The sequence below is a fragment of the Choloepus didactylus genome, chromosome 4 (assembly GCF_015220235.1).
Source record: "Choloepus didactylus isolate mChoDid1 chromosome 4, mChoDid1.pri, whole genome shotgun sequence".
In the NCBI taxonomy this organism is placed as follows: domain Eukaryota; kingdom Metazoa; phylum Chordata; class Mammalia; order Pilosa; family Megalonychidae; genus Choloepus; species Choloepus didactylus.
Genome location: NC_051310.1, coordinates 83,792,628 through 83,813,945, shown reverse-complemented (window position 1 = coordinate 83,813,945; position 21,318 = coordinate 83,792,628). Strand labels below are relative to the sequence as shown.

At 39.0% G+C, this 21,318-nt stretch overlaps 1 long non-coding RNA gene across 1 annotated transcript in view; it reads right to left on the bottom strand.

Annotated features, from left to right (window-relative positions):
* The window catches only part of LOC119533255, a 56,570-nt gene extending 35,674 nt beyond the window's left edge, over positions 1 to 20,896 (bottom strand). Inside the window, exons 1-3 of the long non-coding RNA XR_005216614.1 lie at positions 20,855 to 20,896; positions 4,146 to 4,302; positions 422 to 651 (exon numbers count right to left, since the gene is read on the bottom strand). This is a non-coding gene — a long non-coding RNA (uncharacterized LOC119533255). The remainder of the gene's footprint in view (positions 1 to 421; positions 652 to 4,145; positions 4,303 to 20,854) is intronic.
* Positions 20,897 to 21,318: the final 422 nt, after the last annotated feature.

Here is a 21,318-nt window from a genome sequence, read left to right as displayed (position 1 = left end):
CAAATTTGCAACAAGGGGAAACTACACACATGCTCGGAGTTGGATGTGATTCCATTTTTAACACAACCAACTTTCACTCTTCTTCTGGGGGGCCCCGAGCTGGGTGGGCTCTTTCTCTCTGCTGCAGGTCTTATCTCTGTTAAGTTGTATGGTTAGGATCCCAAAGTCACAGAACAAACAGGGTAGAATTCTCCGTAACAGACCTTTTGTTCATATACATTTCACTGGCTTTCATTCAAGAAGTCAGAGAATGGCTATCATCTCCACACTAATAATATCCTTCAGTAAATGATAAAGTCAAGTCCAAAGTAAACTGAGAAGCTCTATCAGCATGTCAAAACTATCCCCTTACAGCTCTGTACTTGCCAACTGTGCATCCTTTCCCTAGACAAAGGCTCGATGCACATTAAAAGGCACTTACCCGAGTGGGTGTTTGTTTGCCAAAGGAGAGCAGGCTGCCCTCTGATTCCAGCCACCCCAGTTGTCACTCCCATCAGAGGAAGAGTGGTGTACTTTACAGCTAGACTCCATCCTTGATGATCTCTTGACTCAAGTCTGGAGGAGACTCGGAGCTTCCTGCCAAATTACTCTTTTCCTTTCTCCTTGTTAATATTAACGGATGGACTTCTCAGAGGCAAAGCATATTTCTTACTGTGAATAGAAAGAGAGAGGGAGAGAGAACGCAGTGGTTGACCAGTTACTCTTCCACCCCGTTGTCAGAGAAGATGTGTCAAAAGGGATTTACACACCTAGTTAGTCCTAACAGATGGCCATTCCCCTGTATTCTGAGAGAAGTTGAAAATCAATCCATATTTTTCTCCAATTCCAAATTAGGCAGATTAGCACCCTGGCCTTGATTGTTGGTAGGCACGTTTAGCAAAATGGACATAGTGAAAAAGACTGAGTGAAAGACGTAAAAAATTTAGAAAGGCCCATATCTCATTTAAGATTCTGTGCCCCCTCACTCCTGACAAGCAGTGATGTTTTTCTATAAGGCAGTGGGAACAATGATTATTTTTCCTTTCCTTTCCTTTCCTTTTTTTTTTTTTTTTTTCTTTCTTTCTAAGGTACTCCTGTAAGTCCAGGAAAATGTGCTGTACATGCATATATGTGAATATCTAAAGGAATAGAATGTATACAGTGCATTTACATCACACACCCACATAGCAGGTGGTTCTGTATAGCCAATAACAGGAACAATGGGCAGCCACTTACATTAGAAAACAACAATATGTTGCAGGATTTCTTGGCTTTTTTTGCAATAGTAGACAAACATTCCCCTGGGAGTGGATGGCTCGGGGAAGGTGTGATGGGATATGAAGCCTTTTGTCATAAAATCCCCACATAAAAATCCTGTCAAGATTGATAGGGACTGAAGTGTATATAGCACTGTGGCTGTGTTGGTTTCATTCCAAACACAGCATGCTTCTGAATGATCTGTCATTACCATTAGACCTGAAGCAAAGAAAAGCATCTGAAAGAAACCTCTCATTGCCACCTATAGGCTGCAAAAGGAAGGTCCAGGTGACAACCGCTCTGCACTGGCAAGCACCAGAAAGAGGTGCATTGGGGGGTTTCACACTGGTATCCACATTTACACTGCCTCATGCATTTATTCTAAAAGCATTTCATATGCCAACACTGGACTAGATCTTGGGGAGGATAGAAAGGTGAAGAAGAAACATATTCCCCATCTTTAGGAGCACACATTCTGGGGACTGGAAAAAAACCACTGCAAGTCAAGCAACTGATAGATTCTGGAATAGACAGGGCTTCCCAAGGAGGTAATGTTTGAATCTTGCTGAGGGCTCCAAAGGACAAATAAAAATTTTCCAGTTACAGGGGATGAGTTGCATTCCAGGTCAAGAGGAACAACACAAGCAATGGAATTGCAGCATGGAAAAATGTGCTGCATATTCTAGGAATTACAAGAACTTCCTTGTGTGACTAGAAATTTGTCTATACTATAAGTCAAGGTAATGGGGAGAATGAGATAGGGCTGAAAAGCTAGAAGCACGTTAGACTATGGAGGGCCTCGTGTCATGTTGGGGTATTTGGAGTTTGTTCTAGAATCCAGATCACTTGCTTGTGAGAATACTAATGAAACATTTTGGCCATATATAGAATCATCAGTAGCCTGACCAGCAAAGAGAGAAAGAATGGATGCAGAGAGAAAATCATAATGAAAATAATATTATGCAGTCATTGTCTGAACTCTGCCACATTGTTCTAAATCACTAATTTCTATAAATGTAAACTTTACACCGTTCTAAAACGTTCATTCTTCCAGCATTTGCATTTATTACATGGGATGAACATTTGCATAAAATGAGGACTTTTACTATTCCACCATTGTAATAAACGTATCTTGGGGAGTCTATCCAAGTCACAATTTTCCCTTCCCTTGGGAATATCCCCCACCCCAGGGGAGGCACCTCAGTGGCCATGAGTATATTTTGTAAGTCTGCTCCCCTGGCCCCAGCATGAAGCATTCTTAGACTCCTAGCCTGAGTTGGGTCAATCAAGTTCTCTCTTAACATTAACTTCTCCATTTTAACCAGAACTATTAGGAGCTGAGTCAATTTAATGGCGTGTCTCAAAAGGGAAGGCCCAGAAACAACTATTTGAGGTCCCAGGATATATTCCCACTCTTTTTGAGGCCACTTTATTTTGTCCTTGCAGGATGACTTTACTACTTTTCTAATGGATTTCCCTTTTGCTTAAGCAAGCTCAAGTTATTTTCTGCAAATTCCAACCCAAAGAAATTATTAATACAGTTATGTAGTATTTTTATATTTTATTGTTGTTAATGAATAGAAATCTTTTTGGTAACTTTTCCCTGGACAGATAATGATTCACCCCCAAGAAAAAATGTTTATTTTCAGAGCAATAGCATTAAAGACCAGCAAACATCCATTCAAAATTTAGATTGTAAGTCCCTTGAACAAAGGAGCTTAGCATGACCTTGGTATGTGGTTAATAGTAACTAACTAGTTATCCCCATTATTCAACAACCCACTGTTTAAAAGGCCGAATTTTTATTAAGATCATATCATTCAACAACCTACTGGGATGAGAAGAAGCTACAAATAGCAAAATCCTACTTAAGAATTAGAGAAATGTATTCATTTCTACCTTTCAGTTCACTTATATGGAGTTGGCTTGATCTGTTTTATTAACGTGCTTACAAATGCCAGGATGCATTTTACATCTACCTATCAGTCTAAAGAAAATTCTGAGCTGCCATATTTACTAACAATTAGCACAAGTTGTATGCAGGGAAGACATTCAGTAAGTCTCACTGTGGCTCAGTTTTTCAAATGAAAAGGTTTGCCCACCAGTATGAATCCATCTGCCCTCCTTCCTGCCCTCTTTCTGAGCCACCATCTGGGACTAGCGATGCATCAAGGCATTGCCAAAAAATGTTTCATCAAACAATAGGTGTCACTATGTGACAGCATCCAGAGATTAAGCTGTTACCTAGGGGTGGTGGCAGGACCAAAATACAAGGATCCTATAGATTTTAGATTTAGTACAGACGGAGACCTGGCAGTTGGGTTGAGAATGGTGTTTATTCCAACCACACAGAATCACATATATTCTAAACTTTGCTGTCCAATGATCCCTTCTGGTTGGAGAGAGTCCACAGGTGAAAATCTTGCTCAGCTCCAGGTGCCTGAGATAAAGAGCTTGGAAAGTCTTTTGCCTATTAGGCAGCTGTAAAAGAGTCCAAGTCAAAATGCAGGTTTCAATTCTAAAATACCACCAAGGAACACAATATTACTAGCTATCACCCCTTCTGACTCTTAATTCTACCATCTCATTTTTGAAAGGTTTCCATTCTGAGCCTACTTCCCCACCCCATCAGATAGAGTACGAGATACCTTGAGGAGAGGTTGTTAAGAGCTCAGACTGTAGGATTTTATCTGGCTGTCTGAGTCACTCAGAAAGCCCCAAGCGCTCTCCTTTTAACATGCAGTATAATAAAACAAATTATTCTGGTGTCACAGACCTTGAATACCTACTAACCTTGATAAGCACTTACATCTAAACAAAAAGAGAATCAATTTGCATTTTCTTTCTGCTGGCTAGCATAATGCTTCATTTTACAGTTGCCATTAAGGGTTATTGCTATCTTTACATACCACATTAGGCAGTTCGTGTCCATTGTTCCTGCGTAGTTCCCTCAGAATGTTTCAGGTTGAAGGCATTTTCACAATGATGTTGCCTTTGTCCGGCCCCACGCTATTATCTTGAATGTGTTTATTCCAACAGGTCTCTTCAAGACCCGAAAACCGTCTTCTGTGAAAACATGTCAGTCATCACCTTTACTCACAATCTGAATTAACAATGTTCAAGGTCCCAGCACGCAAGAAAACACACACACACACACACACACACACACACACACACACACACACTCTCTCTCTTAGGTGGCCAGAGAGGTAAAGCTGTAAAACTTCTTGGATTAACGATATAATCCAACCTGCATAGGTTCAAGAAACACCTTGAGATTTAAACCATCTCACCAGACTGACAAAGCCTTCAAACGATGCCATGCTTGGCTTTGAATTAGCATTTCCTCCCCTGATCTACAGCCTCTTACTTTTCTGGAGCAAAAGAAACGAGCCGTAAGCATTCACTAAGCAAACATCTGTGCATTGGAAGAAATGGCACCCATACTCCTTCTGGGAACCACAAATACTTGAGTTAGAATAATTGAGAAATAGTCACTGGCAGGTAAGGTAACACAATTATTATAGACATAGCCTTCTGGGAAGTAAAAATGGAAAGTCTCGACCTAGAAAGATAGATGCAGTCAGTGAAAAAACGATCACCAAAGACCCATTTTACAATGAAAAAAGATATAGAGTAGCTGCTGTAAGAATGCCATTTCAACGATGACAGAGCTTGGTCAGAGATTAAAAATTAAGGCATAAAATATTGATATTTTAAAATTGAGTTTTCATAATAAAGAAACACAAAAGTACCATTTTTGCCTGGTGGTTTGACAACCCCATTTTAGTGTATATGTAGCTCTTCTATATTCTGTATTAGCCCTGCATGCCTTTTATGTCCTGGTTCTATTTTAAATCAATATATGTATGTCTGAAATTTTTTGACATTTGTGAAAAGTCTGAATCTTGAAGGCCATGTATATAATCTCTTTGTTAACTGATTAATCACATTGTGTCATAAAGGAATTAGATTCTAAGATCCTAATGGACAGGTAAAGTATCTTTCGATTTTGTCCAATGTCGTGTGTGAAGTAGTTAATGATGATGGAGTAGAGGCTGATAAATAAAAATAACATAAGCAGTGGCAGAACTATTGATCCTTGGAATATATGGGCATCACCCAAAGATTTTAAAATATAATAATGCTCCACTCAGAAACACTAGGCAGATACTTTATGTGTAATCAAGTGGAAGAGGAGAAAGCACATATTTTTAAAACAAGGGAGTATGCATTCAAAGCTGGCATCTGGGGTGAGCCTTGAGCAAGGAAAAGTGAATAAGGACCCTTGTCTGCTCTATAGAATTTTACAATCCACCAAGGAGAACATCAAGAAAGCAAGCAAAAATAATATAAGTGCTTGATTTCCCTGTGCAAGACTGAAAATGTTTTCAATGTTACTATCTGTTTAATGCTCATGATTTCCCTATGAATTTGGTGTTCATTTTAATTTTAGGCCACATTGGGACATTTTGAGACTAGGTCAAAAGTTTGGTCATTCCTTGTTCCTTGCATCTAACGTCAGGAGAGTTGTGATTTTCCAGTGTCTCCATAGGAACAAAGAAACCTTGGCATTTCTGTGTTCCTCACCAAAAATGAAAGGCCCAAGCAAACCTATTCAACTTGAGCTTGCTACTTCACCTCTTAGCCCCACGCCATGTGGCCAAGGCCCATCAAAAGGCTGGAAGAATAGTTCTGTGAATCTGTAAATAGCAATGCAAAGAATCTGGAGATCAAGACGCTGTGATGCAGAATTTCTCCACAACCACACAGGTCCTCTCATTACAACACTAAATTAAAGCTTACTAAAGAAGGTGAGAAAAATTTTTCCCTGATAAAATGGGGGTGATTACTTTGAGAAAACAAAATGCTCTTACGATGGCTGCTAGCTCCACCTAAAGGATATTAAACCAAATTTAAAATCCAATAAACAATTGTTTAGGGGAAAATCTTTGGGTTATCCAAAGATTTTTACCTTTGCAAAATGTTTCCCTGTGGAATTCTTCTAAATGGTGAACTCCTCTGGTGCATTAACTATGCAAAAAAAACAAAACAAAACAAAACAAAAAACTATAGTGCAAACAAGTTCACAGAAATGTTGCTATATTAGGTAACTTTCTTGGGGTAAAGTAGGAACATGTTGGAAGTTAAGCAGCTATCTTAGGTTAGTTGTCTTTTTCTTACTCCCTTGTTATGGTCTCTTTGAAATGTTCTTTTATTGTATGATTGTTTTCTTTTTAACTTTTTTTTCATAGAGTTGATTTAAAAAAGAAGGGAAAGTTAAAAAAAAAAAAAAGAAAAACAAGGAAAAAAAGATGTAGTGCCCCCTTGAGGAGCCTGTGGAGAATGCAGGGGTATTGGCCTACCCCACCTCGATGGTTGCTAACATGACAACAGACATAGGGGACCAGTGGTTTGATGGGTTGAGCCCTCTACCATAGGTTTTACCCTTGGGAAGACAGTTGCTGCAAAGGAGAGGCTAGGCCTCCCTATGGTTGTGCCTAAGAGCCTCCTCCCGAATGCCTCTTTGTTGCTCAGATGTGGCCCTCTCTCTCTAGCTAAGCCAACTTGAAAGGTGAAATCACTGCCCTCCCCCCTACATAGGATCAGACACCCAGGGGAGTGAATCTCCCTGGCAACGTGGAATAAGACTCCCAGGGAGGAATGTAGACTTGGCATCGTGGGACGGAGAACATCTTCTTGACCAAAAGGGGGATGTGAAAGGAAATGAAATAAGCTTCAGTAGCAGAGAGATTCCAAAAGGAGCCGAGAGGTCACTCTGGTGGGCACTCTTACGCACACTTTAAACAACCCTTTTTAGGTTCTAAAGAATTGGGGTAGCTGGTGGTGGATACCTGAAACTATCAAACTGCAACCCAGAACCCATGAATCTCGAAGACAGTTGTATAAAAATGTAGCTTATGAGGGGTGACAATGGGATTGGGAAAGCCATAAGGACCACACTCCACTTTGTCTAGTTTATGGATGGATGAGTAGAAAAATAGGGGAAGGAAACGAACAGACAAAAGTACCCAGTGTTCTTTTTTACTTCAATTGCTCTTTTTCACTCTAATTATTATTCTTGTTATTTTTGTGTGTGTGCTAATGAAGGTGTCAGGGATTGATTTAGGTGATGAATGTACAACTATGTAATGGTACTGTGAACAATCGAAAGTACGATTTGTTTTGTATGACTGCATGGTATGTGAATATATCTCAATCAAATGAAGATAAAAAAAAAAAAAGGACACTGGACAGTAATTCAAAGCTGTAAAAAGAAATAAAGAACATAAGTATGCTGCTTTGAAGTGTTAGGTACCCCCCACCAAAAAAAAAAAAACTATAGTGCAGAGGAAAAGAGACTTTGCTATGAGAATCTCTCACCAATTAACCAAAACTCAAAACAAGGATGTCTGATATAATGAGATTAGGAGATGGAATTCGGTTGACCAGAAACAAATTTTTGGAAGGATGTTTGGGATATGTCTATGGCATGCAAGTGATTCTTATATAAGCTTCCTTCCTTGCAGGCAAACAGAACCCAAATTTTAAGAACATTATTTTTAATGCTGCAATACTTGGGCATTGTTCCAGTTTGTGAAACCTGCCAAAATGCAGTATACCGTAAATGGATTGGTTTTTTTGACAGGGATTTATTAGGTTGAAAATTTATTTACAGTTCTAAGGCCATAAAAGTGTCCAAACCAAAGCATCAGCAAGAGGATACCTTCACTGAAGAAAGGCTGATGGCAGCCAGAACACCTTGTGGTCAGCTGGGAAGGCACATGGCTGGCGTCTGCTGGTCCTTTGCTCCTGGGTTGCACTGCTTTCAGCTTCTGATTCCAGTGGCTTTCTCTTTAAATGTCTGTGGGCTCTTGCTTAGCTTCTCCAGGCCTGCTCTGGGCATCATCTCTTAGCTTAGCATCTCCAAACATCTTTCCGTCTGCATCTCTAAGCATCTGGGTCCGGATCAGTGCTGAATTCTCTTTCCCCATGAGCTCTCTTAAGGACTCCAGTAAACTAATTAAGACCCACCTTGAATGGGTGGGGTCATATCTCCACGGAAATAATAAAATAAAAATTGGGTGCATCACATCTCCATGGAAACAACCTAATCAAAAGATCCCACAAGATTGGATTAAAAAAGCATGGCTTTTCTGGGGTACATAACAGTTTCAAACCAGTACAGGCATCCTATGCAAATATTAAAATATACCAAAATATACCCAGTTGTTGATATTTAGATAGTTTCCAGTTGTTTGATTCAGTAAATAACACTATGATGAATGGCCTAATGCACGAAGTTGTGTTCACATTTCAGCCTGATTTCTTCAGATTGACTTGTAAAGGTAGAATTATTGGACAAAGCACACATGATTTTTTTTTTTAAGTTCTTGACAAAAAATGCTTAAATGCTTTCAGGTAGTAGCAATGTGCACAGCCTTCACCCAATTCCTTTCTTACTGAATCCTTACCAGAAGCAAGTATGAACATTTTGAAAGTAGTTCCTAATGTTTTAGTTGAAAATGCTACTTTTTGTCACTTCTTTTAAAACAGTTTGATTACAAATAAAGATGAACACAAGTATTATTTCAATTAGTGATTTGTATTTCCTCTTGTGAACTAACTGCTTTTCTCCTGTATTGTTTCCCTGATGCACAGAGGGGAAAAGGGGACTTTTAGTACTTTTCTTGTTAATTTGTACAACTTCTTCACATATTAAAGATAACACTTTTCATTTCCTACCAGTTAAAAATATTTCCTTTCATATCAGTCAAAAATATTTTTTCCCAGTTAGGTATTTACATTTTAATTTCATTGGTGGATGTTTTAACATGTACTTTTGATATTTTTCTTTAATTTCAGACTTTGAAAACCCTTTCCCCAGAAATTAAATAAGTAATTCATTTGTTTTCTTCTGTTGTTTTCTATGTTTTTTGTTTTTTTTTTAAATGCACTGACTAGAAGGATGAGTAGGGCAATCTTTAATCTCTCTAAGATTGTTTTCCTTTATAAAGTAGAAATTATACTATTTTGCAGAGTTCTGGGCATTCTATAAAAGGACATTTGAAAGCTCCTCAGAAGATGATAAAAATGAAAGCTCAACAATATTTACTATTATAACCGACAGAATCTGATATGCCAACACTTCCAACATTTCTTGACCAAGGTAAAGCAAAATACATGTTTGTTTCATAGCTTTGAACAACACAGAAGTCAACCTGCTTTGGCCAAATGTTGAAAAGAATAACCAAATTTTATATGAGTTTCTTTGAACTGAAACTTATGATGACCTTTACTCTCTGATTGTCTTTCTCCTCAAAAACCTTGTCCGAGTAATGTGAAATAAGGGGCTAATGTGTACCGGAGATGAAGTATATCTTCTAAACTCTGCACTGATGAACTTGGAAAAGATTTTCTCCTGACAACCCATTCCCCCACCCCCCCTCCACTGCCCAGTTTAATATCGCTTGGACTGTCTTCTCATATTCCCAGCTCCTATATGAATCATTTTCAACACTGAGTTCTGATCATTATATACAAGGTCACTTTTTAATTAGAACAATATAGTAAAACATATGCTCAGAAGATAAATGAGGTACAAAGCTAGCTGTGTGAGAGTGAACCCTTTTATTGGAAAGCCCTTAAAAATAATAAGCATCATGTATAGTCCAGGGGCCTTTGCAACATATTTCAGCACAGTGAAATGCCTGCTAGAGTGGATGAATACCCTGTTGGAGTGAGCAATCATTTGGCAACATAGGTTATTTTAATGGACACATCACTTTAAACAAAGCCTTCGCCATCTGTTCTGCCCTCTAATTACAGATGCAAAAAGAACATAATTCACAATTGCATCATAAAAAAGTAAGATATAAGTGATTTAAATGCATGTGTATCTTCTTTATTCAATGCAGCATGCAGCTGTTATGTTGTTTTCATGTTTCAAACACAAATGAGGATGGAAATCGCTCTCCTCTGATGGAGTGAATTCCCTGATACAGGACATTTTAGGGGTGTGAATAAATGCAAAGGCGTGTGCTCTCATAGCACCTTCATATCAGATGAGACGGAAGTTATTCTGTAATGCACACACTGCGATCTGCCATCACATGTGATGGAGTGCGTATTTGTGTAGAAGCCTAATTTTCGTTGACTCTCGATTAGGCTTGTGCATTTCAATGACTGCTCAGGTAAATGTATTTTTGTAACAACCAAACAGTGCAGATAGATATGTTGTAACAAAGAAATCCTCCTTTAGAGTAAAGTGATCGCACTGGTTACCCCTAAATCAAAGAGGCACCTCTTGACCTAAGCCCATATATTTCCTACAGGAACTTGTTCTGTCTTCTCAAGAACAACTCTTTGGAGGTATAAGCAGAAAACTGAACCTCCTTCCTTTTCCCCTCATGCCTCTGAAATCCTTCAAGACTTGTAGATTTACGATGACATAATAATGATTACTCATTTTGGAAAGGCTATCTTAATATGCAAGCTCCAAGGTGAACTTAACTCCTCATGGAGAATCCATAAAACTCCCACTGTTATTTGGAAGGGACACGATCACAATGCATCCAGAATTTTCTTCCTAAAGAAAAAGTTTAAGTTCATTCTGTAAGTGCTCAATTTCTTTTCAAACAATGAAGTTAGACAGCCAAGTAAAATTCTAATAGAGTAAAATATTTACTTCTTAGGAATAACAGACGGACAAGGGCGCTGGGAAAAAAATTGAACTAATTATAAAATAGTGCAAACAAATAGCTTTAAAAAGCATGTAGGTGATTACTTAAAATTTCATGCTGTGGTCCTGTCAGTGATAAAAAAGTACTATCCTGCAAGAGTTTTTCCCTCAACTTCTCTGTGGTTTTGCTAAGAATGATTTATACTCAGCATAGTCATGGCTAATAAACAGATGCTCTGATGGTGTTTCCTAAGTAGTTTAAAAATCCCTCCTCCCCAAACAATATAATTTGAATTTCTAATTTGCCTAGCAACTATTTTTCACAGATCAGCCAGAGATAAACAACAGTTTGAATAGTCTAAATATCAAAATTACAATTATTATATTCAAAATGTATACATTTATAAGATTGTATACTATATACCTATACATTATAAAAAATATAGACTTAGAAAAGTGTACATTAGTCATGGACATATATATATACATCTACACACAACAGAGATGATATTCTGGACACACGATGAATATCCAGATAAACTGTTTACATCTGGTAATGGTTCCAGTTGGTCAATACTTGTGAGGAACAAATTGTCAAATACTTTGCATGTCACCTCTGTATACCATCTACAAGGATAATGATACTAACCACGGGTGCCCTTGAGTGGTTATATCACAGGAGAATGCAAGCAGAGTGAGAAGGACCCTGGGACTGGTGCCCTTCCTGTGGACCAGGAGTGGTAGTTAATAGATTTCCCACCAGAGCCAAGGATTGGTTCATCTAAAGCAAGAGCACATGGAAAGGGGAGAGGCCTGGAGGTCCAAGGGTGGTGGGATGGTTAGCTTATCATTTGGGACCAGCCATGGGTTTTGGGTGAGGTGCGTGGGTGGTATGGGTCATGGGCACAGATGCTGGTTTGGGATCTGGGGGCATTTCTGCCCCAGGGCGGGAAAGCTGCTTATTAACTGGGCCAAAAGTCAGTGTTGAGGCAAGTGGCTTAGCCAAAGTAAGATGGATGCCGAGGCAGCACACAAAAAAGTTATGACACACCCCACACACTGATATTTAGTTTACTTCTTTGCAAACTTCAATGTTCTGTTTAACAAAGTTTAAACTGTAGCTTGAAAATGGGAGAAATCCCTTTGGAAAGTAAAAAAGCATATCTATTAAGCATTTTTTTTTTAACCTTTTTTTTAACTCAGTTAACCAGCTACGTAGGGTAAACCTGTACTGTAGAACATTGGTATTGATCAAATATAAAAACAACCAAATTCAGTGTTACCAGTATATACATTCACACATACATTTTGGAAAAGTTCTCTCTTTTTTTCATTTTTTTCTTATTCCTTTAATGACTTACAATAAATTTTACTAAAAAAATGTGAACTACAAGAAACTTGAGCTAAAAGAACCTGTGTCCTTTATAATAGGCCTGCATCCCAAACTCTTCATTTTATTTTTATTTCAGGAGAATTCAGAAAAAAAATACATCAAATCAATATTTCTGAACATGCAGTTTTATGGACAAGAAAATCTTCATAATTGTTATTTGAATGATAGTTTTCATTAATTAAATATGCACCATTTGCTCTTAGAAAGAACAACTGGATTAACAGCAAAATATGTTTTACCTTAAACTTTCCAATTAATTCACACTTTGACCCAGTTTTCAGTTGCATTTAATTAAAAGAACCAAAAAATATGTCAAAAGAGTTTCTGATCAACCCTAAATTCAATTTTAGTTCAGCCATTCTGTAACTATTACTTGCTAGTAGCTTTAAAATGAACTTTAAATAAATGTATTTATTGGATGGCATGTAAATGTAATCTACTTTGGGATCAAAGATGAAGGTGGCAGGAGGTGTATAGAGAGAGTCTCAAAGGCTTTTATCAAGCAGAGGACACTGTCCATACTCCCCCAGAACAGTGTCACATACAATATAGGAGAAGTGATGACTCCTGGTAGGATATTAATAAAGTATAACAAAGTCTTAGACCTGGGAAAATTAGCTGATTGTAGTAGTATTAATCCTCTTCTAAGATCATGCACCCAAGTATGGTATTGCTGTTAATCTTGGGACTATAGCTATCTGTTTGGTTATTGGTATCAAATGGTATTTATATATGTCAGAACATGAATGATGATGGTAGTGGTGGTGATGATGATGATGACATCTAACACCAATATAGCACTGCCATGTGCAAGGCTCTGTTCCAAGTACTCTACTGTTTTGATTTCCATTTAGTCATCTAAAAAAGCATATCTTTTAAGAGTCTTTTTTTTAACCTTTTTTTTTAACTCAGTTAACCAGCATTAATGACAGTTAATCAGTCATCTCAGCATTCCTGTGAGGTCATCACTGGTGTATTGGAAAGGACACACAACCAGATTAGGAACTCTAAGGAACAGCTCTGGCTCTATCACAATATTTATCAATACACATCAGCTCTCCTATACCGGCCCTAATACCTTCCATTGCAAATCCAGCTCTACTTAACCAATTGCTGAGATGAGGATAAATGGAGGAAAACAGATCTGAAAGCATTTCATAATAACTTAAAACCAGAAAATACTATTGTTATTTTAATTATATTGATATACACACAGTGTATATACTGACTAAGCAACCAATTTCCCAACATTCGGCATAGCTGGCTAACTCAAGCTGTACATCTGGAAAAGTACAAAAAAGTTGAAATGCAGCATCTTCATTGCTCAAGAGAAAAGATAATTAATTTCTCAAACAACATACACTTACTATATGAAAAGCACTAGAAGGGACAAAAAGAACTAAGACCCATCTTCAGGGGGCTTACCATCCAATTAAGGACATAAGCATGCCCTCATAGAGCTATAACAATATAGGACTGAATGATGTAGCATTTCTAATTGATTAAATGAAAAATTCCACATCACTTTCTTCTTCCTTTAAACCTCTTTCCCAACATCTTTCCCAACTAGAGTTGTCTCTTCTGGTGGGCTTTCATAATCCTTTGTAGTTCTATTCAAACACATATCTCATTCTACTGAGCCTGTATGTACCATCGTGTCCTCATCTATGAAATGGGATTCTGAGGACCAAGTTCAAAGGGTATTTTCTGCATTAAATGAGTCAATGAAGACAAAATGCTAGAATATTTCCTGGCATTAAGAGGCAATCAATGACAGCTAGTATCAACAGTATTACTATTACTACTATTACTACATGCCTCAATGTCAGATTTCCTAACCAGATTTATAATCTTCATATTATCTTGTTCATACTTCTAACAGCTCATAGAAGATGGCAGTGGATGCTTTATGTATTTTTAAATGAAAACAGTGATGTATATGGCAAATGTTAGCAGTGCAATTAGTATCCCAAAGGAAAGTGTTTGCTGGGCTCTAGAGGTATTAAGGCAGGCTTGTAGAAGAATGTGACTTGAATTGCACAAGGGAATGGAAGGCAGGTCATTCTGCATGGACAAATAAAGTTAAGGTACAAGTCATGGGGGCATTAGTAGAAGAGAGGAAGCTAGAGAGAAGCATTACATTAGGTAAGTGGTGGAAAAGGGAACTCAGAATGGGTATTGCAGTTTAGGCACAAAGAATTGAAGTCTCAACTAAGTAGGGCAACCAAAAGAGAAAGAAAAGAATCAAGTCATAAATCGGAAAAGCCAAAGGGACTATTCAAACATAAGGAGCAGGAGAGAAAGAGAAGAAAATAAAAGAAAAATCAGAGGTGAGGCTAACTTCTTGAGTTTGGGTAACAAGGACAGTGACAATGATACAAATGAAAAAAATAAAAAAGAAAGCAAAGGCCATTTCCCTAAGGGGAGACAGGAATTGAGCTTGAGATATACCAAGTTTGCAGGTCATCAAATTGGACATATTTAATAAGTAATAGCCATGTGAGGTTGAGTCACATAGGGTGAAACAAAACTAGGGAACTAGGTACAATAAACTCCTCAATTCACCTGGCTCCTTGTCCATGTAAAGTTGGCATCAAGGTGTCCAAGTCATTACAGACCTTCAACAGACGTCTCTTGGGGCCATTATCAGGGAGGAGAGGAACAAAGCCACATCTAACCATTCTTTTTCTGGTCATATACTCAAGGCTTTTGTTCTACAAGAACCTAGAGCATGGAAGGTACTGCTGTACTTTGTACAGAGGGAAAAAAAAAAAACAAAACTTATTTTCCTTTTATCTGAAGCAATAACCTATCTCTGGGAGGCAAAGTGAGTAAGGGACAAAGGAAGGCCTTGCCATCGCCCTCCTGCTCCCAACATACAAACCAGAGTCACAATGTTTAACCACAATGTGTGCCAGAATAAATACAAATGGAGTGAAATACTTGTTTTTGCTAAAATAACCAATTTATACCATGCAAATGGAAATAGAGTTTTGTCAGAAAGTAAGATCTTTAACAAGCCAGAACACAAATGTTTACTTAAAAGAATTTTTAACCTTGGATCCCGATAAGGAAAGCCGGGTCAGTCACTGAATCTCATGGAGACATGCACATGCTGAGGTCTCAGCTTGGGAAGTTGGTTTCTAATGATGTACTTAAAAAACAATGTCTTCAAGCACAACTAAGAAAACTCCAAAAACTTATCAATTCCAATTTTATGACCTACATTTAAATATAGACTAAAAAAACATCTTTGGTCCTGTATACACATCAAATTCACTGACTTTCCTAGGTGTGATTCTAATAGTGCCTAAAATTGAAATCTTATTCTTCAATGTTCAGTTGTTTTCTTAAGTACTGTCTCATTTTTATGATTATTTATAATGCAGGTCAGAATATAATGCAGAATACAGAAAGCAAGAGAAAAAGAGAGGGAAAAAAATTGAGATGCAAGTCTATTTGCCCATTTTACAGATAAGAAAAATGAGGGAGGTGAAATGGTTGTACAAGTTTAATTAAGGGAGCACAGACTGGAATTCAGGTGTTTTCAGGACCAGATCCATGAGTTTTCCCAACTGCCTTATTGCCTCTCAGTAGAAAGGCTTCAGAAGAAATCACTGAGGGACTTTCTGGACTCTAGGGTTTGCTTAATAACCCATGGAGGAACGTTCTTTGTATGTTTTGAGTCAGAGTAAAGGAAGAGGATGGGATAGGGTAGGGAAGGAGAAGAGAGAGGTTCAATCACTTTCTGTTTGTGAGAAGAGTTGTTCCAGATGTTCTCCCTCTATTTTTTATTCCTTCAACACTGAAAACTTGTGGTAACATGTGCCTCTTGGAGAAGAAGGAGCTAGAAGAGGCATACATGGATGCAGAAAAGCTTGGCAGTTTTTTCAGTAGTCTCGTCACATGAAAATCCCTTATACTTAGTCCTAACCTCTTCTCTTCCCAACCACTCCAAGGCAGCATTTCTGTTTGCTCATATTCAGTGATTTTCTTTCTCTGCTACAAAGGCACGCAGAACTTTGACTCTGAAAGCTGCCGAGGACATGGTATGTTGGCAAGCCCAGAGGATGGCAGAATTGTGGGACTTTGTGGTGGCTTTGGAGGAGGGAGGGAGCAGTTGACAACGAGGCAAGGATAGGGGAACCTAATTAGTTTTCTTTTGCTGTTTCCCCAGAAACCAGACCTGGGCTGTGAAAACTGGGAGCAGCGTTCTGAGATAGCTTGCATGTTTCTGGAAACAATCAAGGCTTTACTTAAGTATAAATGAACAAAAATATAGCCTGGAAATAATGAATTTGGGAATTCCAAAAGGAAAAACAAAAAGCAGTTACTGAAATCTGCAAAGCATGATGCATTTACCAATAAGTCAAAATGATTGCCACAGTCATCCCAAAGCTAACCAGGGTAAATTTTGAAACAAATATGTAAGTTCATGAGGGAATACATCAGCTACAACATTCTCCTAAAGAAGAGGGTAAACCAATGTGAATTGGAATATAGTCAGTCACTCTTTTTCAAGAAACTGGATTGCCAATTTGCAACTATTAATATTTGCGATAGATATGTTACTTAATAGAAATGATTCAACCTCAAATATTTTCTCCTCAAAGGAGTTATCTTTAAACCTTAGACTCACATTATATTCTCTAGGACCAGATTGTAGCTCAGTTGTATAGCATGATTTAAAATAATGTGATTAACTATTTCTAAAATAAATGCTCCCATGATGCAAAGAGAAGTATCATAAATAGGAGGCCCCACATTTCAACACACAAGGTGAAGGGGGAATAGGAAGGAAAACATAAGAAAATGTTGCAAAGTAGCTAATGTGTGATTGGTCTGTGTTCTACTGGCATTCGTGTCTCAAGTATGAGTTCTCTTCAGCCAGGACACAAGGGAAGTGAAGGTGTTTGAGCAACCACACTTTCCTCTCACTGTACATAAAGTGCTCCGAGATAGCTCTTTGAATCCCAGATGCTCTAGGGCGTTTGGAATCCACTCTGAAGACAGAGAGGCTTGACTGGCGACAGAGGCTTATAGCTGAGGATGGCTCAGACATTGTCTTCTAATGAGCCTTTTTAGAGGGAGGCATAGTCAGATCCAAAGGGGCACAATACCGCCAGCAGATCTCAGATGACACTCAGGTAGGATGACCCTCTCCAGCCAGTTCATCTTGGCCATAACCCATCAAGTCCAAATGGGTTCCATATTCTGTACGTCAAATTCTCTCTTCCCTAACACTAAAAGAAAATACACCAAAGGTCTACCTATGCCGGCCGGTCAGAAGAAAATTTATGATAAGAGTAATCAAACACAATAGGCCCCACAGCTGGTGTGTCCTTGCCTTCAGCATGTAAAATTCCTGAATTCTTGCATCTACTTAGATGCTTGTTTTTTTTGTTTTTTTTTTTAGCAATTGTTAAAGATTTTATTTAGCTTATTAGTTAATGAGGGAACCAGTAAGATGCTACAACTATTTCAAAGGGAAATTTGAAGAACAACATAAATACAGATGTTCCAGTTTGCTAATGCTGCCGTTATGCAAAATACCAGAAATGGTTTGGCTTTTATAAAGGGGATTTATCAAGTTACAAATTTACAGTCCTAAGCCATAAAAGTATCCAAACTAAGGCATCAACAATAGGGTACCTTCACTGAAGAAAGGCCACTAGCATCCAGAAAATCTCTGTTAGCTGGGAAGGCATGTGGCTGGTGTCTGCTGATCCTGGGTTGTGTTCTAGCTCTTCTCTCAGCTCATGTCTGTTCTTGGTTCTTTCTCCCAGGATGTTTCTCTCTCAGTGCCTGGGGGTCCTGTCTTAGCATATCCTGGAGCAAACTCTGGGCTTCATCTCTTAGCTAAATGTCCTACTGTCTGCTAGATGCTTGTTTTCAAAGTCACATTACCAAAATACTCTCAGGGAAGCATTTTACTTTCTGGCCTGCTGATAATCAGAACAGTACCAAGGTGATTTACAATAAAAACCCAGAAAACTTTTAAATCACATAATTGTATAGGTTTTTACTCTTGCTTCCTGTATCCATTTCCCCCCTCCTCCAGGACCATTTCCAGGGATCTCAGGAAAATGAAAGAAACCACTGTGACCAAGCTGGAATGCATGAAAACCATACCACCTCCTTGTAGCGGACAAGGGACGGCTCCCACAACTCTGCTCTTGTCCCCCATCAAATCCCTTCCCTGCAAGCCACATGCCCTGTGTCGCTGTCCCAGGCCAACTCGGCCCTTGCTCCCCAGCCAAAGGAAAGAGACTTTCTCCTGGGGCCATAATGTGAGGCCTGGGAGGAGAGGTTTTCTTTTGGGAAATAGCAAAATTGTGTGACTACATTAAAGTCAACACTATTTATCTTCACCTCTTGTCCTATGGGCTGACAAAGGGACACCACTGTTAGGCCCAACCCCCGGGCACAGCTGCAATAGAAAGAAAGCAGGGACTGGTACTTTCAAGTGTCAGACCTTTTGTGGCTGACTACTAGTTTATGAGGCTGATGTCAAGCACTGCAGTCAATGAAGTCTTTGTCCTAGGTGTACAGGGCAGGACAGTGGAAAAACTGCCTTCTCTTATATCCCAGGCCCATCCATCTTCCCTCACCCTGTTTCTCAACTTTTCTGTCTCTTGAGCCGAGGGAGAGAGGATCCCTCCTGGGTTAATGTACTGGAAAATTGCTCTGCATGTTTATGAGGGAGTCCCTTCCAAATGAAAGAAAAAAGGAAAGGAAAAAAAAACTGGGAAGAAGAGTCGTTTTTCCCACTGAACTCATTGGCCTTATGCTTGTGGGTCTGACCCTGATTAAGAAAATCTCAATGCCTTGCTAGGAGGTGTATTGTAAAGGTTGGCAGAACGCACTTCCGATTGAATTTTTTTATTATTTATAATCACAAAGTAGTTTTGAACGGCTTCCATCTCCCACCCCACTGCCAACTACCCTGACCCAAACATGCACATGCACGCACACACACACACACACAAACACACACACAAGCCCTTACCTTTAAAGAAGCCTAATCCACTCATATCATTTGCCTCAGAACAATCTACTCTGCTCCTAGGAGTGGTTTCCCCAAGGCAATTCCCTATAAATAGCAAACATGTTTTCATACAGACACATGGAAGTTTGGACTGTGTGAATTTTCCTCTGGACGTGGAACCCAAAGAAGGCTGCATTATGTACTATCACACACTTGCTTATTTTAGCTTTTATCGGCCTAAAAATAAGATCGTACATCCCTAAGGCATCACGACCACCACCACTTCAATTTTTAATTCCTCTACTAGAGACTTTAAATAAAACAAGACGTAACATGGATTTTGAGACTAATGTGCGTAATCAAGGCATCAACTACGTATGTTCGTGGAATAAAGGTCTGCAGTGGTGCCAAGAGCTTTTATAAAACCAAGCTGAGTCCTTCCAGAAACATCCCTGCAAAAATCAAGGGATGTGGAAATACAGGAGTCTGGTTAACTGTAACCTGTACAAAATACTCACTTTGGAAGACGATAGACATACAGCAAGTGGTCTTTGGGGAAATGAAGAAAAAAATATTTAGCAACTGAGTGCATTGTGTTCTTCTTTCAACCCATTTTCCAGAAATTGTTCCATGCTTCCACCAATTATTAATTTGGAAAGAGCAATTAGGAACAGCAGTGTGTGTGTGTGTGTGTGTGTGGTGGTGGTGATATGTACATATAAAAGCTCTAATTCTTTGGTGACAGAAGAAAACAACTAAGAATTTTTTGAAGGAAGTTTGTCCAAAAAGGCATAAATGTGACATAAACAGAAAAAGACCAATTCAATGTTCAGTCCCTAACTCTTCTGGACTGTGAACTCTGACCTCTTTCTGCATTTAGGGCACCAATCACTGAGCCAAGTTCCACATAAAGTTATAATATCCTGACAACTAAATGACCGAGTTATCTCTCCTGCTAGAAAGCTTATTGCAGAATTTGACAATCACAACAGATATTTTCATTTTATTTATTTTCTCAAAGGTTGAGAAGTTTCTGTGAAACATTTTTATTCTAGCATATGAAAGAATTTCCTGTTTGTTTTTTTCTTTTCTTTTTTTTTTTTTTTTTTTGCTGTTAACCTTTCCCTTTCCCATTTTATATTTTTTACCAGGATTTCCACTAATCAAAATCTAGCTTTCTTTGCTGAGGTTTCAAATGCTGTCTCTGAAAACAATGTGGTTTTTTAAATATTTAGCAAGATTATAAAATGAAATGGGGTGAAGGCTGACAAATCGGGCCCAGGAGAAGAGGGGGTGGTGGTGAAGTCCAACATACACGTTAAGAAGGAACCCCTAATCTCTTAGCCTGTTCTCTTCTGTGGAAGGAGGTCAGCAACGTTTGGCCCCCGTGACTGTTCCCTGAAGGCCCCTAATAAGCAGATGTTACTGTAACATGCTCAGAGAATCGAGTATAAATATGACCCCTGACCCTGGTTGTCAGCTGATCCACGGAGTCTCTTAGAAATATACTCGACTTTGCCAAATTCCCCCTTTCCCACCATCCCCCTCCGCTCACCCGGGCGCCGCTGCCTTGGGTTTCCAGGCCGGTGGCTCCCGCTCTGCGGCTCGCACAGTTGCTCCAGTCTGACCTTTGCTTCACGGAGGTCAAAGGCCTGGGACCTGAGGCCGGCCTCTTTTCTTGCTAAAGGCCAGCTGATGAATCATTCCCAACTTGAAGGGAAAGGAGGAAGGGGGGAGGCTCCGAAGGCCTTTGAGAGACAATCAACTGTGGCCTATACATCAGCATTTACACTATTCTGACACGTCCAAAACTCACTTTCCTCTCTGGGAAGCACAAAAAGAAGGGACCTGAGGAAAGCTGGCAAGGCCTCACTGACCAGGATGGAATGAAAAAGAACCGGAACGTGATACCAGCCTTTAGGGGTGTGTAATAGGAGACGGTTCCACAGAGAGAGAGAGAGAGAGAGATGTGAGCACTATTCAGCATCCACACACACAAATCCTCCCCCAGATTTCAGT